Source organism: Lethenteron reissneri, chromosome 46 (genome assembly GCF_015708825.2).
Source record: "Lethenteron reissneri isolate LAM-NWPU_2019-01 chromosome 46, ASM1570882v1, whole genome shotgun sequence".
NCBI lineage: Eukaryota > Metazoa > Chordata > Hyperoartia > Petromyzontiformes > Petromyzontidae > Lethenteron > Lethenteron reissneri.
This window is the reverse complement of record NC_083824.1, coordinates 9,321,794-9,334,733: the sequence shown is the minus strand read 5'-3', so window position 1 is coordinate 9,334,733 and position 12,940 is coordinate 9,321,794. Positions and strand designations below refer to the sequence as shown.

The following is a 12,940-nucleotide window of genomic DNA, read 5'->3' as shown; positions in this document are numbered from 1 at the left end:
TACACTTAAATCAGCCGGATGACACCATCGTGATGCCAGCAAGCGTGTTTGCCCGCGATTGACGGTAACAGCTGATCATTATTATGGACTTCAGTGTCCATATAAAATACCACGCTGTCTGCCACACGGGCGAGATATATTAGTCCGTGCCGGGATTTATTTTGATTCTGTGAGCACCGTTTGTTTTACTTATTACGTTCAGGCCTTGTGAAGGATGGTAGGGGAGGGGGTACAACTTTACAGGAGGTCCCCCAACCTAAAAAAAAAAGAAACCGCAAATAAGTTCTCAGCCAATTTCAATATTTCATTGCTGACGAATATTTTGATCTGTTCTCTTTACCAAATATAAAAACAAATCCAAAAGCACGCGCTTGCTAAATATTCCAACATTGGGTACAACCCAGGCACTTGTAAAGTCACTCCCTTTGACAATGGTGATGGAGAATGGGAAGAGATTGGGGACTCTCACCAGCCAAAAATACCAACAGGGGCCCCAAACTCTACTTGACAGGTCTTCTCGCAGTCACTTGTGATTGTGGCCAGTGTGGTTATTTATAGTGGGCCGTACAGTTCACTTCCATTGGATCGTTGGCATTCAGATGATTCACAATTTAGTTAAGTAGTACTCAATTGTACACTATGATTGCGAAGTGGAGGAGTGGTACAGTGCTAAATGCAATGCACTACGGACAAAGCAACCTGAATTACATTTACAGCCATGGCTAACATAAATGGCAAGTAATATTTCAACCGGTCCTGGGACGCCAAACACTGGTCGAGGGATGACTCAGCCCATCATCACTCCGGAATCATAAAACAAGTACCATTTTAAAACAAGTACCAGATTTAAATTTCGATTTAAAGCTTTCGTGAATGCAGGGATTCATCTTCTTGGTTCTTTCGGTAAAGTCACGTAGAATGGAAATAATAACATAATAAAATAACTATTGTACTCTTTTTCTTTTCATTATTTTATTATTTCCATTCTACGTGACTTTACCGAAAGAACCAAGAAGAAGTACCACATTGTGGAGAATCCAACAGCGGCTGTCCTATGGGCAGACTCGCCCCCATCAGAGGAATGTGGAATTTCCACCACTGGATCAAGGCTCTAAACAGTAGGATGAGCACCGCATCAACGCTAATTTGAGCACAAAGTCACTTTGACCGACTCTAAGTTAGCAGGTATGTTTATAATGGTGGTAGTGCAGAAAACATTCTAACCAGTCATTGGCAAATATTGTCATGAATATCTTTTTAAAATAATGTTTTAGATATCAACATCATGTTACATTAGAGTCCTCTTTTTTAACGATTATAATGTAGCAGCTGTTTGGTACTTAAGCATTCGTACCCGTTCTGGGAAATACAACACTCGCTCTATTCACGCCACACTAATGAAAAGGCACCGATGAAAGTTGGACACAGAACAACAATTCGCGCTTACAGCATTACCCTGAGCTACAGTGAGAGCACACAAAGGTCCGGGTCTCTGACACAAAGGCATCAGTGTAACGCATGAAGCAACTTCGAGCTCCGCTTTTGTTTCGCTTGTAAGTTCCGTGAATAATATTTCGTTTCTCATCCCACTCCTGGCACAGATTGCCACAACGGTGGAAATGCATTAATACTGACTGATTATAAATAGCAGAGTCTGACTTAAACACCACGAAACGGCAGGGACAGTGAGTCAGCTGGAATTTTTTTCAACAGGGCCAATGTTAGAGATAGCGTTGCCACCTGTTCTGGTTTTCCCAGGACGTCCTCCTTTTGAGGTGACCCTACTGGCTAGGAGATGTTGATGACATCGCCTGGTATGCAGGAGGTCGTGGGTTCGATCCCGACCCTGACGACGCCTGCTTCTGCTGTATATTTTTAGTTTGAGTCTCTTTCTCTCTCTCCGTAGTTTGCACAAAGTCACTTTAAGATGTCTTGTTCATGTTTTTGTTTTTTTGTTTGTTGCGGTTGCACCCGATTCAAGAGCCGAATGGCTCACAGGGCTATACCTAATAAATGAAACTTGAAACTTGAACTGAAAAATCTGCCCATCTTCGAGGGACATTAACAGCCCCTGTTCTCTTCAGTTGTATTATATTATCTATATATATAAAAGGGAAATTTGTGAATACGTGTGTCTGTTCGAAATGTTTAGCATACTTCCCAACATGCAACAAACTTGAAATTTGGCATGTGGATATCTTCCAGACTGTAAACAATGCAAAAGTATAAAAATAGACTTTTGTACTCTTAGGTTATTTACGGAGACTTATGTTGCCTCCGAAACGTCGTGATTTATTATTATTTTAATATAATTTTTTACCTACGTGACTTTACCGAAAAAAACCTAAGAGTATAAATCCTTGCAGTCACGAAAGCTTCAAATCTAGAATTAGACTTTTTGTATTCGGGGGGGGGGTGGGGGTGCACAATAATGGATATATTTTGCAAGGCAAGTGAACAGTGACGTCACATCTGTGATGTCACCCGCATGCGGCATCGTCACGCAGTGTGCCTGCTGACGTCACGCAGTGTCTGCTGACGTCACACAGAGTGCCTGCTGACGTCACGCAGTGTGTCTGCTGACGTCACGCAGTGTGCCTGCTGACGTCACGCAGTGTGTCTGCTGACGTCACGCAGTGTGCCTGCTGACGTCACGCAGTGTGTCTGCTGACGTCACGCAGAGTGCCTGCTGACGTCACGCAGTGTGTCTGCTGACGTCACGCAGAGTGCCTGCTGACGTCACGCATCCCCCGCCCCCCACCCTCCGCGTAGGCCGTGTGTTAATCCAAGACAAGAATCCAAGTTTCGATTTAAAGCTTTCGTGACTGCAGGAATTCATCTTCTTGGTTCTTTCGGTAAAGTCACGTAGAAGGGAAAACTTAAAATAAAAAAAAATAAAACATAATAAAATACAATTCTCACAAAGTATTTTATTCTGTTTTATTTTTATTATTTTATTATTTCCCTTCTACGTGACTTTACCGAAAGAGCCAAGAAGAAGAATCCAAGTCTCGGGCGAAGCCGGGTAGTTAAAGCTAGTAATACATAAACAAAGACGATGCATTTACACATAGTTATCACCCTCTTCTGGTATCTTGAGATATTCTTCTTAACTCACAGGATGTCCTTCTTGTTTGTATTTCAGGAGGTGGAAACCACAGCCAGAGCAGCGCAATAAAGTTTGCTGTTTAAGAATTCTGGTTGTGTCAGAACGGGGCTTCTCAAAATCCCCACGATGTTAAATCTCAGTAACCACATTTAACGATTGAATCATGAGCGCCACCGTTGAGACTGTAACAGCATAATATTCCTTCTTCACATTATATCTGTCCCACCACGTAAAAAATATAAAAGCACTTTTACACATCACATCAGCTTGCAAAAGCTCCCCGTGGGATATGTAAAAGTACTGTTATTTATTAAGTGCAGGGACCGATATGTGAAGGTGTATTGTCTGCGTATATCCGTTAAACCCTGTTCCCCTGCTAGCTTTCACAAGGAAGGAAAAAATTAGACAACTGAGCAGTGATGAACTCAACATTTGCAACAGAAAAACAAGTTTCCCGATATCAGTCACCAATTTTGTGCCATCCATTTAGTAGGTACGCAAAAATCTGTCAAAACTTGACCTCTCCCCCCTTCCCTGTACACACGCGGACTTTTTACCGCCCCCCCGAATCCTATAGAACGGCCGATACTTAATCCACGCAGAAACGATCAAGGATTAATAATATTAACGTGTTCAAGCAAACAGATAGTCCACCGCCGGACTATCTAATTCATTTGAAGGCCAATGTAGGCAAATTATTGAGGCTTCACCCCCCTCCCAGTTTCCTATGCGTACATTGTCAGTAGACCCTCCCATACGCAAGCATACGCATTTGGGTTACCCCCCCCCTATTCCCCCTCCATGCGTACCGACTAAATGGATGGCCCCTTTGGCTGCGACCCCGCCGTAGCAAAGCGCCGCGTTGTTTGGGTTTAACGCGGGGCGCTGAATGCTGCGAGAAAGCTCAGACAGCAAAACACATTTAGCACGCTCCACAGCGGACATTGCAAGGCTTTCAAATTTCACAGGTCGGTGCCATTTGCACGTAAGCAGAATTCTCGCCGGGGAGGGAGAAGGGGCACGACTCAAAAATGCGAGCTGCGTTTGGCCGCTTGCGTGGCTGCGTGCCTTCACAACATTCACTTACGTGTTCAGTGTTCAAATCAAGATTGTTCAGTGTTGTTTAGGCTTCTCAATGACGCGAACAAAAGGGCTGGGAAATTAGCACGATACGACGATTCACAACACTCACGTGACGGTATTAGTCTTGTTGGAGATCTACCATATGATCATTTTATGACAGTTCAGAATTAGGTGCGGCTTGGATACGTATGAACAAATGTGATATATTCCATAGTAGACTATCATAACATTTCTAACACTTAGTTTAAGCTTTAGGTAAAATTACATTTGGATCATGCTAAAGGATACTAAATTACGTGAATGAGTGTTTCAAATGAATCATGAATTTGTTAATAATTGTCACAGATAACAGATTTTTTTGTAGTAAATTGTAATGGTTCATATCTTGTTTACATCTAATGAGTTGCTCCTGTGAGATCGTTACACCTATTTAAATAGCCGGGTTAGGTAACACGGCTATTCTGAATACCTAGATTTTATTCCAGAGTACTGTCCTGATGATGCTCGAGGTTGTTGCAAGTGAAAAGTTGTAGGCATTTGCTACATTTGGTGGCGAGAATTCGTCTTCAGCTCACCAGCGTGAACCAGAGGTCGCAAACGGGTTTTGATTCCTTACCCGTACCCGGCCGCACCAGGGTCGCAAATGGGTAGCCGTTCCCTACCCGTACCCTACCCGAAATGAGTGACAAACAGTTACTCACCAGTGACTCACGGCTAGGGGTCGGCACGGTTTGAACCGACTCAAACTGGTTTCAAATTGAGCAAACCAAACCAAACCAGCGACGACTAAACCAAACCAAACCAAAACCAAACCAAACTAAGCTAAACCAAACCTCTTGAGTTGGCTTGAACCGAAAAGATGCGCGGCAAACAATATTCGCATTCAATACAAATATTAAGTGTATTAATCGCTAATTTCTACGCAGGCTTTCTTCATATTGAGATTCACTAGCAAGTACTGGACGACGATGTCGTCCACAGCCATCTCCTCAAGCTTGGCACGCCCAATGTCCTTGAACGCAGTGTGGTAGTTCAGTGGCAGTGAAACCCCAACACTAGGCAACATCCGCGCCCACGAGCGCACACACATCTCGGCCTTGAACGTGCACTTGTGCAGGTTTGGTCGGTCGAGAAAGGAGCGCTTGGCGGCCGAGTTTGCTCTCTCGGAGGGCACGGACGACGCCGGGATAGGCAAATAGTCGAGGGCCACGCGTCGTATGCGCGGGTACTTGCCGCCGTACAGCTTCCACCACTCGACGACGTCCATGCTCAGGTCCTGAGTCGGCTCAAGCAGGAAGCGGTCGACCTCGGAGGCGGCGCCGTCGTGAGCGTTGGGCGCGTAGACCATGTCAAAGAGGATGTTAATGCCGCCACGCGGCGCCGCGTCCGTCGTCAACGCTGGGTAGCGCTGGTTGAGAATGTCCGTCATCATGTCCTTGATATTGCGGTACTCGGCCTTTACAACCAACCAAACTAGTTTGAGCCGGTTCCACCCTGTCCGAGCCAAACCGAGTCGGTTTTCGTAGCCCCAAACCAAACCGAACCAGTTCAAACAGAGCCAAACCAAACCGATTTGGTTCGGTTCAAACCGCGGTTTGGTGGTTTGAGCCAAACCGTGCCGACCCCTACTCACGGCCTACCCGTACCCGTACCCGGCCGCACCAGGGTCGCAATCGGGTACCCGTACCCGTACCCGACCGGGTACGGGTAGCCGGGTATCGGGTAGGGTACGGGTATCGGGTACCCGGTTGCGACCTCTGGCGTGAACTGAAACAACAATAACTGGTCGCCATGAAACGCTTGCACACGTGTTGCGTGATGGGGGGGGGGGGGGTGTTAATGACGTTAATTTGGCCAGAGTCATTAGGTTGGCGAACGCAAAAATAATTTTTTAATTCTTATTTAGAACTTTTGGTATCCGTGCCATTCTTATGGCGCAAGGCTATTATTCATGCGCCGGTTCACATACTGATATAGTCCACCAGGACACATTACGAATGTACATTTTCCTCGGCTCAGGGTTAGGATTAGGGTTTGTACATAGGTGCATGCACAGCCCTTTTGTCAACTCACTCCCCAACACCTACGGACCGCGGGGGTTATTTGACCATACTTCACCATGCTGGTCAGGGCAGGTTGAAGGTGGGGTGCATTGACATGGGAGCATAGCACGGTAAAACAATGGCTTTTCCACATTGCCCTCTGCGAAATGAAATAAATCCCACTGGATGGAATTTATATTATGAATGGATCTTCTGGGGATTGGGGTACGAGTTAGCGTCCTCGTGCACGAGAGCAGCATAACCACTTTGAATAATAGCCACTTAGACGCCACAAGTGTCCGTGTCATCGATTGGCAGAGAACGTTACATCTATTTTTTTTATCAACATAGCACCATACGGGACTTAACTCTGCACTCTTCAAAGTAGAGCTGGGACCGTTCGACAATTAAGTCGATTGCTGTGGTCAATTAGTTTAAAATTGGTGGATTCCCGGACATTCTGCTACCAGGTGGGAAATCTTCTCCGAAGCATGGCCAAGTTGGTTGCGGCCGATGATATCACCAGGCTTTGCCCATCACCTTCCGTTCAGCGGCACACCACGAGCCAGAGGCGAGGCTTTTAAATTTTTTTCACCACATGTTTTCTTTTCACGTGATTCGTGAAATCAATTGAGCGGAGTAAGGGAATTAAATAATTCTCAGAGGGGCCCTGCTCGACTTCAAAAGCTCGTGGCAAACGGATGAGCAACACGTCCTGGAAGAAAAAAGTCAGCAAGCGCTTTTGCAGCAGCAGCATCAGCATCATCAGCAGCATCATCAGCGCACGTCTCGCGAGACGGACGTATATAGAAGGGGCGTTAAATATAGAACGAGTGCGAGGGCCGAGAAGGGTACACAGGCCTCGCATTCCTCGAGCAGGCACTTCACGAGCAAAGCCCTCTCTTCTCCTGGCCTGCAACTCCACGTGTCCATCACTCCGCCATGCAGCAACTGTTTGTGTTTTAATTCTAGATTTGAAGCTTTCGTGACTGCAAGTATTCCTATTCTTAGGTTTTTTCGGTAAAGTCGCGTAGGTAAAACATTTAAATTAATAAAAGTAAAATAAAATAAAAATCACGACGTTTCGGAGGCAACACAAGCTTCCGTCTTCAGGTGGAACCGTCACAGCACGATAGCTGTATCAAGTAAATGAGAGATTCCAAGGGATACTACCCCGTATATATTTAGATAAGATAGATAGATACACGGTCACTGCAGAGGGTGGCCCAGATTGTCTTGTGCCTTCACATTAATTGGCCCCTAACATTTTTTTGTTCCCTTTGCACATTCATCTCTGTTTTAAGTAGACCTTACTTTAAAAATAAAGCTGCAGAGAAGTAAATGGGGGGGGGGGGGGGGGTCACAAGACATCTGGACCATCCTGTCCACTAACAAACCCCCAACTGGCTTCTTGTAACTTCCACTGTGCCTGCAAGTAAATATTGAGCCCCATACACAATAACAAGGGCACGTGCGGGCATAATTTACAAAAGCAAGTCACGAGGTATAGCCGTGTTGAGTTCCTTCCATATATATTTATTTCTTTGTGTGTGTGTGTTTTTGCCCACATTATCGTCACTTGCAATACACGCATGGAAAGTTTGGCTGTGTGTATGTGTGTGCTCGCTTTGCCGTGGTGGTGGCAGGAGCTAGCGAGGCTACAGTGACCTTGGTTTTCCTTTTCTATTTTTTGACATCGCTGTTAAAATTGTACCGTCGAGGATCGGTCATGTCAAGAGAAGTTGTCCACTTTGAACCTATTTCTGATGTCCCTTAAAATATAATTTGTTTGATCCACACACTAGGGGGCGGAGATTCTCGCATGCTCAGCGACATGACCAATGTTTGGCATTCAAACAGAATATGTTTAGTTTTTAATCCCAGAGCTGGGATTTATAAGATTAAATGAACACCCACATTTAATGTGATGGAGGGTTTTTTGTTGTTGTTGTTAACAGTCATTGGTGCATGGGCTGAGACCACCAACTCGCAACGTTTGGAAACCCCGGTTTAACAATAACTTAATAAGAATAACTGATTAACCAGGGAAAGCCACTCCTAGTCTGGAGACTGTTTCAGGATAATTCTTCATAACCAGGGAAAGCCACTCCTAGTCTGGAGACTGTTTCAGGATAATTCTTCATAACCAGGGAAAGCCACTCCTAGTCTGAAGACTGTTTCAGGATAATTCTACAATAGGATGTTTCACCAACACCAACTTACATTCTATGTCTTCAGCTATGGGAGTAAACTGTAGAATCGGGAGGAAAACCATGCAGAACGAAACGGACAAACTCCACACAGCTGCCCCGAGGCAGGCATTGAACCCAGGTCCTTCTTGTTGCGAGGCACAGGTGTTACCACTGGGCCCATCCTGCAACGACGCATCGATTGCTCAAAAGAAGTAAATGCCAACATTTCTCAGGACCGTATTTTTTTCTCAGCCGTGCCACGTTCTCAGTAGGACCTCTATAAGCTCCAGATCCACAGAGTTCCTCCCGTCCAATAAGTCTCAACTCCACATCTGCCCCCGGCTTGCCACAATCCCAGCAGCTCGCTTGAGGCTCCCAGTATTCGGTTGCGTAAAGTTTCCCGAGGGATTATCGCCCCCCGAATCAATTAAAATCAGTGCGAATCGCGGAGAAAACTTCACTTAAGTAAATGCACGTTACGCAACCGTTAGTGAAAGGAGACCGCTGAGTTTGGCGTGTGAGTGCAAGTTAAGTTTTTATATCCGATGAAATCTCCACTCCCGACAAGCCAAGCTCTGCTGTCCACCCACCTCCCTTTGGATTCAACTCTGAACTGCCAGCTCTGTGACCTTACTCAACTCCCTTCTAATCCCAGGTCCCTCCATCCCCTCAGCTCCCCTAATCCCAGATGCCCTCATTCCAGCTCCCCGTCCCTGAATCCCATCTTCCCAGCTCCCTTCAACTCCACAACTCCACAACCTGTGCCTATGTATGTCTCTCTCTCTATGTATCTCTGTGATATCTGTCTCTGCTTACGTGTCTGTCTATATGTCTCTGGTTCTGTGTTTTATCTCTCTCTCTCAAATTTAGCATTCTCAGGAAGAACGTAATCAACCAGGTAGAGTGTTGACTGTTATGTTATCCGACTCTCTGTTGTATTACATTACATTTCTAAGTATACTAGATTTGTGTTTCTATTTCATTTATACCTGATTATGATTGCTTGTGTTGCAATCGAAACGTCGTATGCTAGTATTTAATTTATTATTTTCTATTTATACGTGACTTCACCGAAATAACCAAAGAGTAGTTCAAGTTCATTCATTAGGTATAGCCCTGTGAGCCATTCAGCTCTTGAATCGGGTGCAACCGCAACAAACAAAAAACAAAAACATGAACAAAAAACATCTTAAAGTGAATATGTGACTAAGTGCAACAGAAAATTCAGTAATTCCTGCAGTCACGAAAGCTCCAAATTAAGTATGAACCTCCCTCTGCCCAGCATCCTTACTGCCCCCCACCACATCTAACCTCCCTTCAAACTTAACCTCTCTGCAACGCCACAAGCGTGGACACAGTGCCCCGTTAACCCCCCACAGACACACACAGACACACACACACAGACACACACACAGACACAGCTCCACCTCCAACTCAACATCGCCCCTCCAAGTTGCCCTTCAGTAACATCTCGCTCCGGTCTCAAATCGTTGTAAGTTGCCAGCAACTCAGGTAAGAACCCGCGCCCCAACCCAGTGTCCCCTTCAACTCCACCAAGCTCCCTTTAAACAAAACCCAAAACTCCACAGCCTCCCCTCCGATGGCTTGCTTTGCTCTGACGGGGATTCCATGCAACTCACAGCTTGGGAAGAAGCGAGAGAGAGGGAGAGAGACGGGGAGATTGATACCCGGGACTCACTGCTGCTGCTGATGATGATGGTGGCGATGTTACTCCTGCTGCTGCCAAAGCTGTAGTCCCTCCTGTTGCTGCTGCTGCAGTCGCTGCTGTAGCCGTGACCTCGGCAAAGTCTCCCCGTGGTCTCCACTCCACTCCCCTCCTCCTCATCATCTCCCGTCTCACGTCACTCGCTTGCCAGTCCCCGCCCCCGACTACCATGGCAGCCGCAATGAATAACAACCCACAGAGCCACCACCAGCACCACCACTAACCAGCACGAGCTGGGGAGATGCGAGTACGCCCCGTGTCCACTGCGCAGCGATGTGGCACTAGAGCTGTTATTGTTGATGTCCGTGACAAACGCCGGTCTCTCTCTCTCACCCACCCCATCTCTCTCGCTCGCCCTCTGTTGGCTTGAGGTGTCCATGGCGGAGGAATTCATGGCCAAACACAGGCCCCCCACTGAGTCACATTGAGCCCTGCAGACTCGATTAGTGGCCTGGAATCAAATGTGTCGCTCCGGATGACCGCTGCAAATAATGATCTTGTGTTTTGATTTGAAAAATGTTGATACTTCTATTGATTCATAATCAACGTTTTTGGGTTAGATCGCGTTATTTATAAATGTGTCGTAACCCTCCCACCACCCGACACGGTCAATCAGCAAAAAAAGTGTCACGTTGACAAAAGACAAATAGCTCACTGCTTTAGCCCACCGGTGTGTTGAAGCGTGAAACCACAACATTTACAATTTTTGCATCCAGCATCATCGGGCGAATTGCCCGATGATGCTGGATGCAATTACCAGCGAAACGTCGTACTACTCAAAAATTGGAAATGTTGTGGTTTCACGCTTCAACACACCGGTGGGCTAAAGCAGTGAACTATTTGTCCTTTGTCAACGTGACACTTTTTTTTACTGATTGGCCGTGTCGGGTGGTGGAGAGTTACGACACATTTATAAATAACGCGATCTAAACCCAAAAACATTGATTATGAATAATATTGGTCGCGAAAGCCTGCTACGTGTTAAACTCCTACTGATGCTCCTGCTGTTGTGGAGTGACTCATGCAGCCAGCTATGGCTGCAGGGTGTTGGTGGTACATGTTTATGTCGTTTATTGTGAAAATTCGGTCATAGTTCCTATGATCACTGTTACATTGCTTTTATAGCTTTATTTTGGTGATTTCTAAAACTGTTTTTGGTTTGGCCATGTTTGTTTGTTGTAGTACGGAGTTAGACTGATGGCTTAATCTAAGTTGTTTTCTGGTTGTTGTTGTTGTTGTTTGACTTGCATCCCACTGGGATTTTTGCACACAGCGTTGGTGTATGGTGCTTTTTCTGTAAGATTTTTTCTGTTTTTTCCTGGATTTTTCTGTTTGCGCATACTTTAAGATGTTTTCTTGTTCATGTTTTTGTTTGTTGCGGTTGCACCCGATTCGAGAGCCGAATGGCTCACAGGGCTATACCAAATAAATGCAACTGAAACTGATATTTCGCTCGTCGTCTCCACCCGTGGTGGCACAACTTGGGAGTGGTTTCGATTTCTCGATGTGGCCACAGACAATTAATTACGTGGTAAAACATCGGAAACAAGTGGGACGTCAAATTGCTCCTTTTCAAATGGTTGGCACGTGACAATGATTTTTTATGTGATAAACATATTTACTCAGCCATAAAAATACATCGGTACTTACAAAGTTGGTTGCTACCTTCGGGGCCGTCCATAAATGACGTCACGCGATTTTGGACGATTTTTGACCCCCCCCCTCGTCACACGGTATCACAAAAAGTCAGACCCCCCCTCAAATATGACGTCACAAAGCTCTGCCCCCCCCCCCCCAAAAACATACTTCAAATCGCTTTAAACTATTGTCATTGTAGTGCGTATTTAATGTGGCGCTGCACTCTGATGTTGTAGGAGAAAACATTTATTAAAAAGTATATTTAATTAAGTAGAACGTGTTGTCTATATTTATTTAAAGTTGCGTATTTTGATGTGACGTCACATTTCTCACCCCCGCCCCCTCGTCACACATCGTCACAAATGTCTGACCCCCCCCCCTAGGTGCGTGACGTCATTTATGGACGGCGCCTTAGGCAGTGACCAATTTCTAATATGGCCCCTTGGACTATACATAACAACAATGATCATGAGCGTTGTTGTGGAGAAAGTAACAAAATTCATCAACTAAACAATTTAAGCAATTTCTCCATCATATATTTGTCTCTCCACATAAAAACGTACAAAAACCAACGGCCCCACGGTCTTGTGGGAGTACATGGAAAATAAAAAAATCACAACCAGACGGTCGTAGTAATAGGTTTTTACCCTTTCAACTGGTACAAAAACTGACACCTTTATACAAGGCATCATGTTTGCAATAACCACAACACAAGCAGTCAAAATGCAAACAAAAAGAAAACAACTCTGATAATGATATGCACTGTCCTTGAAGTTGATTGGTCCACACCCGAGACAGCTTTTCTTAGAGCCTAGTCTCCATTGGTGTTGGACCAGATGACGCCAAAAGGCGTACAACTCAAAAACAGCGCACTACCAGAGTATTGAGAGCTCGGGGAAAGCATATACACTATGAGACCTCCTTTTCCAGTGGCAAAATATAGTAGTAGGTTTTTACCCTTTAAACTGGTACAAAAACTGACACCTTTATTAGTTTAAAGGGTAAAAACCTACTACTATATTTTGCCACTGGTAAAGGAGGTCTCATAGTGAACCAGACGATCCTTTGTAATACACTCCCGAAAGGCCGTGAGGCCGCTGGGTTGTGAAAAATCTGATATTTTTATATTGAAAGGAAAACATATATTTCT

General features: G+C 45.3%; 1 protein-coding gene across 1 annotated transcript in view; it reads right to left on the bottom strand.

The window, feature by feature from the left end:
* LOC133354125 (tropomodulin-1-like) overlaps nt 1-10,281 on the bottom strand; it is a 36,175-nt gene extending 25,894 nt beyond the window's left edge. Inside the window, exon 1 of the mRNA XM_061570717.1 lies at nt 10,126-10,281. The gene's annotated coding sequence lies outside the window, so the exon portion shown is untranslated. The remainder of the gene's footprint in view (nt 1-10,125) is intronic.
* Between the last annotated feature and the right edge of the window lie 2,659 nt (nt 10,282-12,940).